This window comes from Quercus suber, unplaced genomic scaffold (genome assembly GCF_002906115.3).
Source record: "Quercus suber isolate HL8 unplaced genomic scaffold, Cork oak 2.0 scaffold_378, whole genome shotgun sequence".
Lineage (NCBI taxonomy): Eukaryota > Viridiplantae > Streptophyta > Magnoliopsida > Fagales > Fagaceae > Quercus > Quercus suber.
This window is the reverse complement of record NW_027069830.1, coordinates 543029-563665: the sequence shown is the minus strand read 5'-3', so window position 1 is coordinate 563665 and position 20637 is coordinate 543029. Positions and strand designations below refer to the sequence as shown.

Genomic DNA, 20637 nt, shown 5'->3' with positions numbered 1-20637 from the left:
TGAGATTCAAATTAATTTTCTTAAAACACAAATAAAAGAGGAAAAAGTATTTTAAAAAATACTTAAAAGATAATCTTTGGAGAAACAAAATCCAAGTTCACACAACTTCACTACTCTTGGAGGTTTTAATTGGTTCAACTTGATGGACCTAGATTCAAATCCAACCACCAAATTATTAATCTATTCAATTTCCTTTTTTTTTAAAAAAATTTTTTTAATCGCAACTCAATCACTGAAACAAACCCATAAATGATAAAAAAAAATTTAAAAAAAAATATATGAAATTACCCAATAATATGAAATAAGGACAAAGTTTAGCTACAAAATTGATTGTAACTTAAGTCTACAAACCCACTTAATAAAATAAATATTATTACATATTTTGAAAATTTAACCGTTAAATTGCATGTTCTTTATGCTCTTAATACACATGTTAAATTTTGTGTCAATTGGATAATATTTACTATATGATCTATAAGTTTATATTTTATATATAATTTAAATTACAAAAACTTGTAATTTAAAAAATTTATTGATTACATGGCTATTGATTTTTAATTTGCTTGAAATTTTGGAAGCATGGAGGATATAAGAAGAAGATGTAATCCAATGGTGAATTTATCAAAATTCACCTTCAATAAAAAGATATTGAGTAAAGTTGTAATATAAGGCTAAACCAATTTTGTAACTAAAATTTATCCATAAAATAATATGGACAAGGTTTCTCTCCAAATTAAAACCCTTCAAACTTCTCATATATCTTTTTATTAGGTGTGAATTTTGAAAATCTAACAATTGAATTGCATGTTCTTTATGTTCTTAACACACATGTTTAATTTCGTTTAAATAAAATTTTATTTACTATTCAATCAATAAATTTATTTTTTATGTATAATTTTAGATCACAAAAACTTGAGATTTAAACATTTTATTGATGACATAGTTATTGATCTTTGATCTTCTTGAAATTTTGGGAGCACGGAGGGTATAATAAGAACATGCATTCCAACGGTTGGAATTTTAAAATTCACATCCAATAAACAGATATATGAGGAGTTTGAAAGGTTTCTTTTCAAACTAGTTTGGAGAGAACCTTTTCCAAACAATATTGAATTCCTTGAATTTGTTATGGAACCAGTTTACCGGAAAGATACCAAAGAATATTGGAGTTTTGTGCCAATTAGAAACTCTTGACCTATCAAGCAATCATCTTTCTGGTCACATTACTCCAAGTATACTTTCTATGACTTTTTTGAGCCATTTGAACTTGTCCTATTGACAAAGAATGCAGAAATTAAAAATCAAGATGTAAATTTACATAATGATGGTGAAGATCAATTTGAAAAGTTATGGTTTTACTTAATTATTGCATTGGGTTTCATTGTGGGATTTTGGGTGGTTTGTGGAATCTTGGTGATAAAGAAATCCTAGAGACAACCTAAAACGGAAGGATAGGTTTNAATCGGCAAAGGAAGATTCAGCAAAAAGACACACTGATTGATCTTTGGGAAATAGGCAATGTAAATATGCAATGTATATATATGTGTGTGTTGTACTAAATTATTATTTGTCATGTATTGTACTTAAAACTTTGTTTGTTGTGTATTATGCTTAATATTTAGGTGTACACCTTTGGGTTAAGTGATGTCTCAATATGTTAGTTCTCAAGTGGAGTCTTTTCAAAGTGTTATCTCTCCAACATAATAAATTTGAAGCTGCGTGTAGCAAGATGCCTTATAGTTTGTACTTTACTTCTCATGTATCCTGTTAAAACACATTGATCTTTTTGTTTGTTTTGCCATTCTAGATTGAGAACTGCATGGACTAATGGAGACATAGAAGCTGGGGCAGTGCACATCTTAACATCTTAACTCTTAGGAAAAGCACCTATAATCACAATCATACTACAATACACTCAACGCAAGTTAACATGCAAGAATTCACTCTCTACATTTTACAGATGCAGTAACACTAATAACAGACAAGCTCCCAAGCACTTGCACAAGATATTACACGTGAATATCAGTTCATAATTCACTTTAAAAACTGTCTCTCAGCAAAATAAAAATAAAAACAATTTTGCTAGAGGAAAGCCAAGTAATATGAAAAGGGAACTTTAAGATCAAATATATGTCTTCTATGCTAGTTAGGACTAGGAGTACAAATCTTTAAAATATCGACATAATAGAAAGCTAGTCCTAGCTTCAGGCACTATGGACTGGCAAGGCTCAGCCTCTTCCTCCTCCCACTAAAGCTCAGATCACGCATCAAATTTGGAAGGTAACACTGTGCAGACTCGACAATTTTGCTCTTCCCAGGGTTGTAACATTTGTTGTGTATTGCCTCACTACTGCAAGCAGAGTTTGCTGCACATCTATGAAGGCTTTTATTTGTAGATTTTGAAGAAAGGTAACAAAAGGTAGGATTTGCTTTTGACCTCTCACGTAAATTTTTACTGCCATCAATAGAATCATCCCTGAAGATCTCTTGAAAAAGCTCATGTAAATAAATTGATTTTTATGTTTTTGATCTCACATTTAGCAAATAAGGCTAATTTGGGCTCCCAATTGGATACCAAATGTTTCTACATTAGCTCAATAATTTTGAGGCTAAATATTATATTTAAGTTCTTATAATTAAATTAATTAAAAAATTAAACAATAATGGCAAATTATTGTCCCCCCTTAACTATGATGTACCCACTCCATGGTAAAATGTTTTACAAAAAGCATTTTTAGCATTTTATTGTATTTGTTTCATTATAAAATTTGGTCAAATCTAAATTTTTTTCAAATCCTTACCTAAAAAAATATAGCAAAGTATTTTACAAAAACACACAATAACTCTCCCCCAATTTTGGTGGTTGGAGTTGGCTGGTGAACGCTGAATGGAGCCGATTTCAATGGTTGTTTTCCATGGTCCACGAAAGTATTTCTCTTATTTGATAGGTGATAAAATAAAAAAGATGAAAAATGGGGTGCATGGTTGTTTTTCCCAAGGTTCACAAAATTTAATACCTCCAAATTTGAAAGGAAAGTGAGAGGAAAGTAAGAGCAAATAAAATAAAATCACTATGTTATTCCTCATTTTGAAAATTAATGCTAAAAATTGCTCATTATATATTAAATATATAATGGTACGTTGCTACAAATATATATTTTGGTCCTCCTATTTTATTTCTTATCAAACAAAAGGAAATATAAACTAGATTTCCATCGTCTTACGGCTCTAGCTATCAAACACATAAAATAAAAAATTTGCATCTTTCTCCATTCTTTAATTCTTTCATTCTCCCTTTTTTTTTGGGAGAATTCTTTCATTCTCCCTAACCCTAATAAAACATAAAGGGACGGCCAATTTAGTTTTGCTTGAGTTATTGTCATCCACTGATTGATGCTAGGTCCTAGGAATTTTCTACGGGGACTCCTATTTTCCACAATGATTTGACTTGACTTGACTCCTATTTTTCCAAAGAAGCTAGGCTCGACAAGTCTCCCCTACATTGGACTAAAAAAATAAAAAATAAAAAATAAAAGAGAAACTACCCACTGTTAGCATTGAAGTCGTGATTTTTTGTTAAGTGTTTCTGGTGTTTCCCAGAAAATCATATTATTCTTGACTTGTAATATTTGTTTTTTCCATGATTGTAATAGGACCCTTATATCCACCTTTAAAAAAAAAAATCTTTATTGTTTATTTCAAATTATTTTTCTTAAAAACATAAATGTAAGGCAAAAAAATACTCTATCAATTAAAAGATAAACTTAAAAAAAATAAACTCAATGTTCTTAGTTCTCACAACTTCACTATTTTCTTGGATTCAAATTAAATTTACAAGAAAAATCTCTTATTTTTGAAAAAGGGATCTAAATTTGAATCTCACTTATACGAAAAATTAAATGCTGTCATATATTTTTAAATATATATCAATAATACGTTAGGGGTGTGGTGGCAGTTTAAGCCTTCCCAACCCGTTGAAGCTACAATACTCCTGGTAATAAATAAATAAATAAATGATATTGATAATATAAGTTCAAATGCTATCATATTAAGGGTGTGTTCGGATACTGTTTATTTTGCTGAAACTAAAAAATTATTAATGAAAATACTGTAGATAAAAGTAAAAGTTGAATAGTAGCAAAAATAAGCTGAATAGTGAAATAATTTTCATTTTTCATCCTAACATAAATGCACACTAATATTTAAATACTTACTAAAAAAAATTAATATTTAAATACTTACTAAAAAAATTAATATTTAAATAAACAAATAAAAACATTTTTTTAGAAACACTCAATAAAAACCTTCACCCACTCTCATTATTTATCTCCATTTGCATTTAAACGTTTCTTTGAACTCAAAAAAAAAAAAAAATTCTTATCTCCAGTTAAAATGATAACCACCAATAAAATTTTATATTTCTCTATTTCATTTTTCTTCAAATGGCAACTCAACTGCCGATACTAACCCATAAATTAATATGAAACTAGTATGTAACTCATGCAAATGAATGGATGCATTTAAAATTAAACATAATTTTTATTATAAAAATATAAATTATTAGTCAAATTATTTTTAATAAATAGCATGTAACACATGTATACATATAGATACATTTAAAATTAAACACAATTTTTATCATAAAAATATAAATAATCAGTCAAATTATTTTTTTTTAAAGTAAGTATAATTAGTCACATATTAAAATTCTTACCTATATTTAATACTATTTATGATTTTTTTTTCTTCTAAATTTTAATAAAATAGAATGTGTGGTGATCTTTGTTGTGCGGTGATTTTTATTGAGTATATGTGATTGGTTTTTTATTTTTATTTTTTTTATTTTATAGTTCATTAATATTAGATTCTTAGTATTATGCACTCATTAACTCACTTGACACAAAGCTTAAAAATTTAAGTGGATAGTTATGGTGTGGTCCTCATCTAAATATAGACATATGGTGCAAAATTGGATTATAATTTCAATTAATTTATATTATAAAATATAAATAATTACTCAATTTAAAAAAAACAAAATAGCATGTAACACATGCATACATATAGATACATTTAAAATTAAACACAATTTTTATCATAAAAATTAAATAATTAGTCAATTTTTTTTTAAAAAGTAAAGGTAATTAGTCACATATTAAAATTCTTACCTAAATTTAATACTACTTATGATAATTTTTTTTTCTAATTTTTAATAAGATAGAACGTGTGGTGATCTTTGTTATGCGGTAATTTTTATTGAGTACATGTGATTGGTTTTTTTTTTTATTTATTTATTTTAGTTTATTAATATTATATTCTTAGTATTTTGCACTCATTAACTTACTTGACATAAAAATTAAAAAAAAACTTAACTGGATAATTATGGTGTGGCCTCCACGTAAATTTAAACATATGACGCAAATTAGATTATAATTAGGGATGACAATGGGGTGGGTCCGAAGGATGGGGTCTACGCCCCAGTCCTACATAGTTTTATCTTACCCATCCCCGCCCCACCCCGCATGACGGGAAATTTTTTTTGCCCCATCCCCGCCCCTTGGGGTTTCACGAAGCCCCGCCCCGCCCCATCCCACCCTGTAAAACTCTACTTTTTGTTAATTTGCCCACAACTATTACAACTGTTTTTAATAAAACTTGTTTTGTTATTAAAAATATACTTGAAATTACAAATAACTTTATCCCATCAAATCAAACTAATTTTTAGCAAAAATTGAATAATATAATTAAAGTGTTTAACAAGACAATATCATATCAAAAAAAAAAAAAAATTCATAATAAAAAATCAATGATTCATATAAATTTGTTTATAATAAAGATAAAAGAAAATATTAAAATTGGTATCTTATTTTCAACCTTGCTAGAGGGAAAAAAAGAGAGGCAGTAATCCTTATTGGGTAGAATAAAATAAGTTGATGATATGTTTATTTAAATAGTAAGGTTTTAGGGTATTAAAAATTTACAATTTAACCTATATCAATGTGGGGCGGGGGCGGGACGGCTTGGGTCTAAAAAGTCTAAACCTATCTCCACCTTGCTCCACGGTGCAGGGCTAAAATCTCGCCTCACCACTTTTGTGAGGCGGAAAAAATTTGCATGGAGTGAAGTGGGGAGGGACAAAATTGCTATCCCATATATATATATATATATGAGTCCGATGTAGAAATAATCAAATAATAGCTAAAAGGCAAAATGAAAATTCTTGACTAAAAAATTTTAAAAAATGCTTTAATAACATACCCGTGGTGTGTGTGAGAAGGTTAGTTTAGGGATGGAAAAAATTCCTTGTCCCCCAAACATGCCATCCACTTATTTTTTTCTTTTTTGGAGAATCTTTTCATTCTCCCTGATAAAGCCTATGGGACAACCAATTTAGTTTTGCTTAGATTTATTGTCATCCACTTATTGATTCTAGGTCGTGCTCAAATTTTCTATGGTGACTCTTATTTTCCACAACGACTTGACTTGGCTCCTATTTTTCCAAAGACGACTTGACCAAGTCTCCCCTACCGTGGACTCAAAAAAAAAGAAAGAAAAAAAGAAAAAAGAAAAAAAAAGAGAAAGGCTTGCCTACTGTAACTGTAAGCATAGTCTAAAAGTCATGATTTTTTGTCAAGAATTTCTGGTGTTTACCAGAAAATCATATCTTATATATATAACAATGCTATCTAGTTAATAAATAAATCTTCTGTTTTATAAAAAAAAAAAATCATAATATACTTGTAATATATATTTTTCCGATTATTATATTAACTTAATATACGCCCTTTAAAAAAATATTTATTGTTTATTTCAAATTAATTTTCTTTCAAAAAATCAAAGTCAAAATAGTATTTTAACAATTAAAAGATAAACTAAAAAAACAAAATCCATGATCTCACAACTTCATTATTTCCATGGGTTCTAGCTAGATTAACTGGAAAAAGTCTCTTATCTTTTTTTTTTTTTTTTTTGAAAAAGAAAAAAGAAAAAAGAAAAAAAAGAAAGGCTTGCCTACTGTGACTGTAAGCATAGTCTAAAAGTCATGATTTTTTGTCAAGAATTTCTGGTGTTTACCAGAAAATCATATCTTATATATATAACAATGCTATCTAGTTAATAAATAAATCTTCTGCTTTATAAAAAAAAAAATCATAATATACTTGTAATATATATTTTTCCCATTATTATATTAACTTAATATACGCCCTTTTAAAAAATATTTATTGTTTATTTCAAATTAATTTTCTTTCAAAAAATCAAAGTCAAAATAGTATTTTAACAATTAAAAGATAAACTAAAAAAACAAAATCCATGATCTCACAACTTCATTATTTCCATGGGTTCTAGCTAGATTAACTGGAAAAAGTCTCTTATCTTAAAAAAAAAAAAAAAATAGTTTGAATCCCACCTATATAAAAAAACTAATAGATGTCATTATTTTTTTCAATAAATCGATAATTAGGAGGGTGATATAAAGATTTCTAACCAATAAAGCTATAATGCTCTTGGTAATAAATAAATAAACAAATAAATGATATTGATATCATAAATTCAAATGACGTCGTATCATGTATTATATAATAAAAGTTGAGCTTAGAAACCGTGGTTGTGCCACATGACTTCACCAAATTGTAGAAATTTTGTTAGATTTTTAAAAATATATGTAATTTTTTTTTGTTCTTATCTTCTTCTCCTATAATTTTTAAGTTGATAAAAATTTCAATTTGAATACAATCCAAATTCTTCATCTAATCCTTTTATTATTCATTTATCTATAATTTCTAAGTGATTTATTTAATTAGCAATAGGAGATCTACTTCATTTATGATTTATGAGTTCTAGTATTCCAGGGATCAGAATTTTGGTTTCACACTAATTGTTCATATCAACAGTAATTTAAAAAAAAAAAAAAACAATCATAGTACACGTATACAACTACTAATATCAACCTTTAATTCTATTTTTTATTTTTTTTAAACACCTCATGGATAGACACAAAATTATAATTGTTTTTATTGATTTTTTCTATACATCTCTATCAATTTTTAGATAAATACAAAAATTTAGTTGTTGTTATCTTTTGTTTAAGTTACATATGATTCTTAATTAAACCGTGCATCGCACGGGCATAATAGTAAGAGACACCGAGAGCAAGCGGGAGACACCTAGCGAGAGATACTGAGAGAACACTGAAACAATGAGAGAGAATGGGCAAACCCAAACGAAGGTGTCGCAATCCATTTCCACATCGGAGAGACTTCAACCATTGCCACCGTTGCCTACTATTTTTCCATAGCGTCACATCAATGGGTGGTCAAAATCAATGCATCCACAAGTTGGACTCAGTGGACTACGACGTCTGTGGCTCAACCTTCCTACTTGAGTAGCATAAGGATAACGTTCACACCGGCAATGATGACACTTTTTATTTTTTTTAAAACACCTCATGGATAGACACAAAATTATAATTGTTCTTATTGATTTTTTTCTATACATCTCTATCAATTTTTAGATAAATACAAAAACTTAGTTGTTGTTATCTTTTGTTTAAGTTACATATGATTCTTAATTAAACCGTGCATTGCACGGGCATAATAGTAAGAGACACCGAGAGCGAGTGGGAGACACCTAGTGAGAGATACTGAGAGAAACACCGAAACAACGAGAGAGAATGGGCAAACCCAAACAAAGGTGTCACGATCCATTTCCACATCAGAGAGACTTCAACCACTACCACCGTTGCTTACTATTTTTCCATAGCGTCACATCAATGGGTGGTCAAAATCAACGCATCCACAAGTTGGACTCAGTGGACTACGACGTCTGCGGCTCAACCTTACTACTTGAGCAGCACAAGGATAACGTTCACACTGGCAAAGACGGCACCGAGAGACAGGGCAATGGAGGAATTTCCAATGAATAAACACTTTGTCATGACTTGCAAGTGGCACCAGCGTGGAAGATCAGCCCACTTAGACATCTTATTATGGATACAATGTTTGTGCGGTAATAGAGTGAAATAATAATAATAATAATAATGAACGAACAAAATCACTTATACATCTTAATAAGTATATGGTGTTTATACTATAAGAGACTAAAAACACTAATGGAAAACAAAATTTTAGAATTGTCAAATTAAAATTTTATAATGCTATCGCAAAAAAATAAAAAGAAATATTGATTATAAAGAATATTATTATTAGTGACAACATGTAACATACTACTAATTAATAAATCATACAAGAACCTAAGTTGTAAAGATAATTTTTACTTTTAAAACCTTCATGACCTATGCAAGGTCATTCACATCAAAAGAGCTAAAACTTTTAGTTTTTAGCACCGTAAAAACCTACTTTATCTATTTTACCATCTCACTTTACAAAATATCTAATTTCAATGGTTTTATTTTAACATTCAACACATTAAAATAATATAAATAACACAATAAAATAATATAAGAGTTGCATGAGAGTCTAGGGAGAAAGAGGGCGAGATCATTAAAAATCATTAAAAATACATATATAAGCTCTGATTTATTAGATTTAACTGTAGCTGAAAGTGAAAAAATTTTAGATATAGGACTTTTGATAGGGCATGGTTTTTATGGTTTTTTAAGTTGTTAAAATAGTTTTTGAATGGTTTTGACAACTGCTTAATAGCATTGGTTTTGCTTACATATATTCACCCCTTAACCTATCTCCCAATGCTTTGTTAAGGGTCTGATTGGATGGAAGAATTCAAGAAGCTATGCATGTTTCATGTTTCTAAGATCAATAAAACAATTGACACTGAAATGATCCAAGACCAAAAAAAAAAAAAAAAAAAAAGGTAAAACAATTTGAAGAATATTTGCATGACATTGAAATGATCCAAGACCAAAAAAAAAAAAAAAAAAAGTAAAACAATTTGAAGAATATTTGCAAAAGTAAAGTACCCACTAACCAAAATCAACAAAGAAACAGAAAAGTAGCTTGTTAATATTTAAATTAAAAAAATAAAAACCTTCCCCACTCTCGTTTAGGTTATTTATTCCCATTTGAATTTAAGGGTTTCTTATCTACATGTGGTTATGGTTTCTTCTAAAAATAATAATACTGTAATTAAATTAAATACATGAAAAAGAAAAAAAAAAAAATCCACTCCTCGTTTTGTAGTTAAAATGATAACCACCAATAATGTTTTATATTTCTCTTTTTACATTATTATTATTATTATTATTTTTTTTTAGGGGAAAAACATGGAAACTTCTTCAAATGGCAACTCAATCACCAAAACTAACCCATAAATTAATATGAACCCAATATCCAAATATTAGCTAAAAGGAAAAAAGAAAATTCTTGATTAAAAATTAAAAAAAAAAAAAAAAAAAGCTTTAACATACTAGCCAGTAGCGTGTGTCGGTGTGTGAGAAGGCTAGTTTGGGAATGCAAAAAATTCCTTGTCTTTCCCACGAAACGGGTTTTAAGATAAGTAACATAATTTCCCTTTCAAAGGAAAGGGGGGAAAAAAAAATCTGAAATGAACTATGATCATTATAAATAGCCTTTAAACCTTCAACATTGTAAATCGCCAAGCAACGATGGCTAGCATGAAAACCACCTTTCTACTTGCTCTTATTTTCCTTCTTTTGCAAACTGAGTTTATTTCACTTGAAGCTATATGGTCCAATTCTAGTGCTGGCAACTCCACTGTGGGTTGCATTGACATGGAAAGGGAAGCCCTTCTTAAATTTAAAGAAGGACTTGAAGATCCTTCAAGAACTCTTTCTTCCTGGGTTGGGGAAGATTGCTGCAACTGGTTGGGAGTAGGCTGTAGCAATCGAACAGGTAACATCATAAAACTCGACCTCAATGGCCAACATTTATGTGATCAAATGTCTGGTAATACCTCAACAGAATGTTGGTATCCTTTGATCGGTGTTTTATCTCCTTCTTTGCTTGAATTAAAATATCTAAATTACTTGGATCTAAGCTACAACGATTTCCAAGAAACTCCCATCCCAAATGTCATTGGTTCTCTCAATAAGTTGACTTACCTTAATCTCTCCAATGCATGGTTTATTGGAACGATCCCTCCTCAAATTGGGAATCTTTCTAACTTGCTTTATCTTGATCTCTCCTTTGCATTCTTTGATGGAACGATCCCTCCTCAAATTGGGAATCTTTCTAACTTGCTTTATCTTGATCTCTCCTTTGCATTCTTTGATGGAACGATCCCTCCTCAAATTGGGAATCTTTCTAACTTGCTTTATCTTGATCTCTCCTTTGCATTCTTTGATGGAACGATCCCTCCTCAAATTGGGAATCTTTCTAACTTGCTTTATCTTGATCTCTCTGAGAATCCCTTCCTAACAGCTTCAAATTTAAATTGGCTCTCCGGTCTCTCTTCCCTAAAATACCTCAATTTGAATGACGTGGACCTTTCCGAAGCAACTACTGATTGGCTTCAAACTGTTAATTTGCTCCCTTCTCTGTTGGAGTTGCACTTGGCCTCTTGTGAACTTCATTATCTCCCTCAAAATTTTCCCTCTGTCAACTCTTCTTCAATTCCTCAATGGGTGTTCAATTTCACTTCCCTCACAAAGCTCTACCTTAGCTATTGTAATCTCACAGGCTCCATCCCTAAGATTCCAAAGGGTAACCTATGCAAATTGCAGACTTTGGATTTATCAGAAAATAATTTAAGTGGCGAAATAACAGAATTTTTCCAGGCCTTATCGGAATGCAGTAACAGTAGCCTAGAGGAGTTATATTTGGGCGGGAACCAACTCATTGGGAATATCCCTCATTCTTTGGGGAATTTAAAACGTTTGAGAGAGCTTCAACTTTACAGCAACGCATTCTCCGGTTCAATTCCATCATCTATACAAAATTTGTCCCGTTTGGAGATGCTGAACCTCCATAACAACAAGATGAATGGAACCATCCCAGAATCAATTGGACAACTTTCTGAGCTGAGAGAGTTGTATCTCTCCGGGAATTATTGGCAAGGTATCATGACTGAAACTCATTTCCTAAATCTCACAAAATTGTATAATTTTTCCTTGTCATCATCATCTAGTCACCCTTTAGTTTTCAATGTGACACGTGACTGGATTCCTCCTTTTAGTCTACAATATGTCAACATTTGGTACTGTCAATTGAACCCTACATTCCCTGCATGGCTTAGAACACAGAAGGAACTCATAGAGATCCAATTAGTAAATACTGCAATTTCAGATACAATACCGAATTGGTTGGGGAACTTTTCTTCACAGCTTCAGAGCTTAGATCTTTCTCATAACAATTTAACGGGAAACCTCCCTAAGTCATTAAACTTCTCTTCCTTAGAGTCGGTACTTCTGGATTTCAATTATTTAGAGGGTCCACTACCACTATGGCCTATGTGATTGCGTTCTCTTTGAGAAGCAATTTACTTTCAGGACCAATGCCAATAAGAATTGGCCAAGAAATGTCGCAGTTGGTACAATTAGATCTTTCTGACAACTTTCTAAATGGTAGCATCCCATCATCCATTAATGGACTAAGAGTTTTGGGCTTTCTTCGTCTGTCAAACAATCATTTTTCTGGAAATATCCACAACCACTGGGAGGGTATGCTGCATTTGTTTTTCATAGATCTGTCCAGAAATAATCTATCTGGTGGCATTCCAAGCTCAATGTGCTCACTACCTCGTCTTAGTTGGTTGCAATTGAGTAACAACAATCTTTCTGGAAACCTCTCTTTTGGCCTGAAATTTCTTTCGAGATGGATTTCAACACTTGATTTTGGAGGAAATAGATTATCAGGGACCATACCAACATGGATTGGAGAAAGAAATTTTTCAATAAGGATATTACGCCTTCGAGGCAATATGCTTTATGGAAAAATTCCTAAACAATTGTGTGGTCTCACCAGTATCCATGTCTTGGACCTTGCCCATAATAATTTCTCAGGATCTATTCCAACATGTTTGGGTAGTTTGGTTGGTTACATAGATTCCAATGTTGTGGATCATATGAACATCCCACGGTATATGGATTTGGTTGTTAAAGGAAGACAATATGAATACAACGATGAAATTTTTCTTGTTAAAATCATGGATTTTTCAAGAAACAATCTTTCAGGGGAGATCCCAGCAGAACTAACAAGTTTGACATTATTGAATTCCTTGAATTTGTCAGGGAATCAGTTGACTGGCAAGATACCAGAGAATATTGGATCTTTAAGCCATTTAGAAGCTCTTGACCTCTCAAGCAACCATCTTTCAGGTCACATTCCTCCAAGCATGACTTCCATAACTTTTTTGAGCCATTTGAACTTGTCATATAACAACTTGTCTGGACAAATTCCATCAACCAACCAGTTTCAAACCTTCAATGATCCGTCTATTTATGAAGGTAACCCACAACTTTACGGGCCTCCTCTATTGCCAAGAAGTCCCTCAATGCCAAGTGACAGGAATGCAGAACATAAAAATGGTGAAGATAAATTTGAAAAGTTATGGCTGTACCTAAGTATTGCGTTGGGTTTCATTGTGGGATTTTGGGTTGTTTGTGGCAGCTTGTTGATAAATAAGTCCTGGAGAAATGCTTACTTTTGTTTTGCTGATAAAATGAAAGATGGGCTTTTAGTGATCATTGCCGTGAATATGACCCATTTGCAAAGGAAGATTCAAGCAGAAAGACATTGAGATTGGGCTTTAATGGAACTAGAAAATGTAATATGTATATGTATGTATGTATGTATGTATTGTGCTTAATCTTTGTTTGTCATGTATTGTACTTAATATTTAGGTTTAACTTTTGGGTCAAAGTTATGTCTCAATATGTTAGGCCTCAATTAGAGTCTCTCTCCATGGTGTTATATGATTATCTCACCGACAGGCAGTTTAATAAATTTGGAGCTATGTATTACGGTTTGTTACCGCCATTGTGCACGAATTGCAATGTCAAAATTTTGTTTGTATTGCCATTCCAGATTCAGAAATGAATGGATTAGTGGAGACATAGACCCCGTTTGGATTCAACGTTTTCCTGCGGCATGTTTTGTCCCTGCGTTTTGTCCCCCCTTTTTTTTTTTTTTTTTTTGGGTCAGCGAGTGAACAGTAAAGGCACCTGAATTTACTATACAGGGAAAAAAATACTGTTTATGCACTGTTTACAGTACTGTTCACGCAATAAAAAATATTAAAAATGGGTTCCATAATACTATTCACACATTTAAAAATTATTTTGCTACAGTGTTTTCAGTTTTCAGTTTTCAATTTTCATTTTCAGCAATAATAAGCTCAATCCAAACGGACCCATAGATGCAGGGGCAGTGCACATCTAACACTTGGTACGTCACATATATGAGCATTTCTCAGAGGAAGTACCTCTTAACCCATATAGGTGCATTTCACAGAGGAAGTACCTCTTGAATGTAAATCTCATAAATTTTTCAAAAAATAATCTTTCAGGGGAGATCCCAGTGGAACTAACAAATCTAACGTTATTGAATTCCTTGAATTTGTCATGGAATCGGTTGACGGGAAAGATACTAGAGAATATTGGAGCTTTGCACCAATTAGAAACTCTTGACCTCTCATGCAATAATCTTTCAGGTCACATTCCTCCAAGCATGTCATCTATGACTTTTTTGAGCCATTTGAATTTGTCATATAACAACTTGTCTGGACAAATTCCCTCATCCAACCAGTTTCAAACCTTCAATGATCCATCCATTTATGTAGGTAACCCACAACTTCATGGGCCTCCTCCATTGCCAACAAGTGTCTTAATGCCAAGTGACAGGAAGACAGAACATAAAAATCAAGAAGATGTACATGTAAATATCGATGGTGAAGACCAATTTGAAAAGTTATGGTTTTACCTTAGTATTGCATTGGGTTTCATTGTGGGATTTTGGGCTGTTTGTGGCAGCTTGTTAATGAAGAAGACTTGGAGATATATTTACTTTTGTATTGCTTATAAAATGAAAGATAAGCGTTTAGTGGCCATTGCAGTGAATATGACTTGTCTACAAAGGAAGATTCAAGCAACAAGACACTGAGATTGGGCTAATGGGACCAAGCAATATAATATATATGTTTTTTTTGTGTGTGTGTGTGTGTTATGAAATGTAATATATATGTATTTGTACTTATTCTTTGTTTGTCATGTATTGTACTTAATATTAGTCTTAAGCTTTTTGCTTGAGCAATGCCTCAATATGTTAGGCCTCAAGTGGAGTCTCCCCGAAGTGTTATCTTCCCAACAAGAACTTCAATAAATTTGAAGCTGCACGAATTACAGTTTTTGCTTCTCATTCTCATATATCATGTGCAATATAGTGAAGACACTTGTTACCCTCCATTATGCATGAATCACAATGTCAACTTTTGTTTGTTTTGCCATTCCAGATTGAGAATTGCATGGACTAATGGAGCCATAGAAGCAGGGGCAGTGCACATCTACAATTTTGCTTGGCTCATCATATATATATATATATATGCATTTCTCAGAGGAAGTATCTCTTAACTCATATCTAAAGCACCTATAATCACAACCATTGACTAGAATACTACATACTCAATGCAAGTTAACATGCAAAAAATTTCTTTTTTAGTTTTTACAATTAATTAATAACAGATAAGCTACCCAAGCACTTGCACAAGATATTACATGAATGTCAATTCATATTTCACTTTAAAGACTGGCTCAGCCACAAATACAATAAAAATAATAATTGCAATTTTGCTTGAGGAAAGCCAAGTAAGATGAAAAGGGAGCTTTAAGATCAAATTTATGTCTAGTTAGGAGTACCAATTCTTTAAAGTATAGACATAGTAAAAAGCTAGGCTTTGCTTCCAGAACTAGGGTCCGGCAAGGCTCAACCTCTTCCTCCTCCCACTAAAGCTCAGGCTGCACACCAAATTTGGAAGGCAACATCTTGCGGACTTGGCAAATTTTGCCTTCCCAGGGTTATAACTTCTATTGTGTATTGCCTCACTTTGCATGCAGAGTTTGCTACGCATCCATAAAGGCTTTTATTTGTAGATTTTGAAGAAAGGGGACAAATGGTAGGATTGGATTTTGACCTCTCTTGTATATTTTGATTGCCATCAATAGCATCATCCTTGAAGCTCTCTTGAAAAAGCTCCATTAGTTGTTTCTTCATATGTGTTGGAGAGGGTTCAAGAATGGGACTGGAGCTACTATCCATGTAAACTGGTTTTTTGATGTGAGGAGTTTCTTTCAAGCCGCAATGATGGATAGGAGTGTTCTCACAAGATGGGGTGGTACTGCAGAAATTACAAGTTTTTTTTTTTTTTTTGAGAAACGAAGAAATTACAAGTTAGTAAAAAATCTAAGACGCAAATATAAACTGGTCTCCCAACTTATTTATTTTATTAAAAGAAAGTCTATTCTTAGAATTATAGAAGTTAAGAAAAAACATATATAAGCCAACCAAATTCTGAATCAAATTGAAAACAACTCTCACCACCATTGACATTGAAGAAATGTTCAAAATCAGATTCTAAGCAAGACTGCAGATCAAAATATACTTCCTCTTTAGAACATGCATAACAGGCACCATTCTGTTAAAGATGCTATATAGTTCACAAGCAAGTCAAGAGGAAATGGCTGTGATGGTTGAGTATGTAAAACATTTACTAAAATGTGTAAGCTACAGAGTCACATAAAATGCGTAAGCTACGGAAATCAAATTCTCCCAATTTCAACCCACAATTGATTTATACATTCCTTGAGAGGATAGTAAGGTGGGATGAAAGATAATATAAGAAGAATCAATAAAAAAATAAATAATATATAGACATTTCTCACCTATTTTTCTCATATTTTGGGAAGATTAAAAATGGTAGGCTGGATAGAAAATTAATAATCAATCATTTTTAACTTCTTTCCACTTTTCTAATAAATCCATCTTCCATTCTCTCTTTTACCATTTACTTTTCTCTCACTTTTCCAGCCAACCAAATGCACTTTTGAATGTTTAAAAGACACCCAGCAGTCCCAACCCAACAGTCTTGGCGTATGATGGAGGCCATAAAAATAGCTGTTTATAATCATCTCCTTTGGCTGCTACCACACTACTGAAAATTCCAAAATTTCAGAGTCTAATAGAATTACAATAGAATTTATGCTATAAGACATTACAATATTACAGCTTCCTTCCCACTCCTGCACTGCAATTTTATCTTCATTCCCCTAGAATGTCACCATTTGCATGTAGCCATTCACTCTTCAAAGTCAAAAGATGATTTGCCTTCATTTGGAGAAGGTAATTACTAATTTAACAATTAATTTGCTAAAACATCAAACTGATTATTATGTACCCTGCAAGTGCCAAGAGATCTAAAGAACGTGTAGAATAATACTAGACCCCCTCCTAGAAAAGGAAAAACAAAAAAGAGAGAAATCTAAGAAGCATTTCAAAACCACTATGATTAAGGACTAAGGAGCCACCAAAACGGTCTCCGAGCTTCTTCAGCCGGATTTACAAGGCGGCGAATTAAGAAGAAGATCACAAAGAACGCAAAATCTCTGACTCCTAGCTTGACTTTCAGATTGACGTTGAAGATCCGAATGGAGTTGTGAGCTCTATATCTATCTTTACGTAGTTTCAGGTTAGGTTTTGTGTTTCAGAGAGGATCGTCGTCGTCGGCATCGGCGGCGGATTTGGTTTTGTTTCTAGTAGTTCTTCGGCCATTTCCACTCATTTTCAGATTAGGGTTTATCTATGCTCAAATGCACAGCATGTCGATTTTTGTGGATATATTTAGTGATCGATATAAGGATGTAAGAGTATTCGATCAAACGCAGACAGAGTCTATAAAACTGGAACTGGAAGTCGCGACGGAGAGAGTGTAATTATGAGTTCGCGATGGAAATGAAATTGAAGTTGGGCCTAAGAGGGGCTTGGGTTTGGGCCCGCTTGTGTGTGTCGTTCTCAGAAGCATAGCCCGTGAAATAATTAGAATGTTAGAATTCTAGGCCGAAAGACTGTTTATCACTAAAAGGCCGAGGCGCCGAGCCATTCTTAGAGCTGTAGTGGGTCGCAATTCAATAGACATGGACGGGCTGGAAACATTTTAGCTCAATAATTTCGAAGGTTAAGGTACCGTAATAATTTAATATATTGAGGGAAAGAGTTATCAGATGTGCTGAGGATATTAATTTAGAAAATATTTTTCAAAATTTTATATAGAAAAAAGAAAAAAGTAATTAATTTTAAAAAATTAATTTTTATAGTTCCCATGAAAACGATATTAAAACCTTTTAAGTGCACTTGTTACAAAATCCATATATTAAAGTGGAAGCGCATCAAGCAAATTCACATTTTGAAATTTAAAGTGGAAGCACCAAAACTTGAGTAAATTTAGTTATGAACTTCACTACAGCACAAGCCCTTAATCTCTTTATATAACCTTCATCGCACAAAAAATTTGTAAGGAGAATCCCCATATTGAAGAGCTATAGACCTAAAACGGTAAAACCTTCTCATTTTTTATACCTTCTCCCTCTCAAATTGCCATATATCATGAGAGGAGATTAAAACTATTACACATATCAAGATCTTGAGTATTCTTGAGTGTTGTTGGTGCTTGGGAACCATGGAAGTAGCCCATAATTGCTCGAGAGACTTGGATATTGCAATTAAAGGCTCAATTGTGGATCAAGATTCTAGTGTAGAGAAAGGACTTGCGGAGTCAATTGCAAGCAGGATGCAGGAGCTCGAAGGGCTCAAGTACATGGTTGCCACTTGACTTGTATGGTTTTGTGGGTAATATATATTGCAACTATCTATTCTAGTGGAACACTTTTAGAGGTGAAGGTTTTTTTTTTTTTTTTGTGAGAATGATTGGAGAAAGTTGTGGAGAGGTTTTTACACTCGGTACTTGGGTTTCCCTTTTCAATAACACCTCATGTGTTATCGTTGTGCTTTTGATTGTCTATAGGTTCAATTTATATGTTTATACATACATTTGTTGCCATCCATGCTTATGCCAATTGACTAATCACTTTAATTTAGACTCAATTAATAAATATGCCTAAATTGACTAATTCGTAATTAAAATTTGAGGTCTAAATCAGAATGAAACTTAATTTGATCATTTTCACCTTTAAATGAAAAGTTATTTATAAACACTACAGTACATTATACATGTATTGCGATATTGTAGCACAATAGTTAATTTTTTATTTTTTATTTTATATATAATATTTCCCCCCAACGTTTCTCTTGGTCTTTCCCACGCTAGTGCTCTCTCTCAGTAGATCAAATAGATCAATAAGGTTTAGGCTTGAACTCAATCTCAAACCTGATCCTTCTAGCTAACGAATGTCAGTTTGGTCCAACACCAAGGTCACAAGAATCCAGGCAAAGACAAGCTCACAAGGGAAAACAAAGGTGACAACTGAAGAAGAAAAACTGTTACGTGCTTAATTTTTTATTTAATTTTATTACTTAAGATTTTATTTTTGTTATTAGGAGTTGGATAATCAGATAATGAATAGGATAACTTTCTCCACAAAAAAAAAAAAAAAAAAAGGATAAATTGTTAGCTTAATATTTGAATAAATCTTATCTACTTGTTGTAGATAAAGATTAGGTTTCTTTTGAATTTAAATATTAGCTTTATCTTGTAAAGCCATCTATTTATACGGCTTAATGTTGATTAATAAAGAAAGCTGAAAAATATTATTATTGAGTGAATATTCACTTTAGAGGTTTGAATTCCCTCAAAGTAGTCCATTTATAAATTAGGAGGTCTTGGTAACTTGGGTTTGTAACAAAAACTCATAAGAGAAGATGAAAATAGAGAAAAGACAAATGTGGGAGAAGATGAAGACGACAATGATTATTTTTTCTTTGAAGACAACAGTGAGCATTGTTGAAGAAGACGACGATGATTTCACCTTCGAAGAAAATTTGTGGAAGGTTGATTTGTCATCGTGTGAAAAATTATGAATTTTGTAAAAAAATTGATGATGCAAAAAAATCGTTAGTTGAACTCCTTGTCAATACAAATGGACGAAGGCATTGGCTTCGTCCAGAGACAAACCTTTTGGTGTTGTTCTTCTTATGCTCCGTTTGTTTCGAAATAAAATATTTTCAGGAAAATATTTTACATATTTTACCATGTTTGTTTTGTTGTAAAATTTGGTCAACTATAAAATTAAGGCAAAAAGAAGTAAAATATTTTACATTTTACAATTTCTCATGCATAGAGTTCACATTGACAAACCAGCCACTCCTAACTCTCTTCCAAGCCTGACAGCGAGAGCACCCACCAACAACACAATCTTCAACGGCAGAGATGGCATCTCTCCACAGCAAGTCAAGCACCGAAATTGCAATTTGTGTTATTTGCTGATCTGGTTTTTTTTTTTCCTAAGCCCTGTAGATCTAGGTATGTTTTGTACAAATCTCTACTGCTAGGCCCTGTCATACAAAAATTCTGTAGATCTCCACATGTGTCATGAAAATTGGGGTTTTTTTTTTTTTTTGGGTTGCAAATCTGCATTTTTTTTTTTTTTTAATAGCTAATATGAGTTTGGGTGGTTTGATTCATGACTGTGTTTCTTATTAAAATTTGATAATTTCAACCTAGGATGATGAGAATTTTGAGTTTGGTTCTTTTTAATTGAAG

The 20637-nt window shown here is 32.1% G+C and overlaps 1 pseudogene; it reads left to right on the top strand.

Moving 5' to 3' along the window:
• Positions 1 to 10505: 10505 nt before the first annotated feature.
• Positions 10506 to 14003, top strand: LOC112038021 (receptor-like protein EIX1; annotated as a pseudogene).
• Positions 14004 to 20637: the final 6634 nt, after the last annotated feature.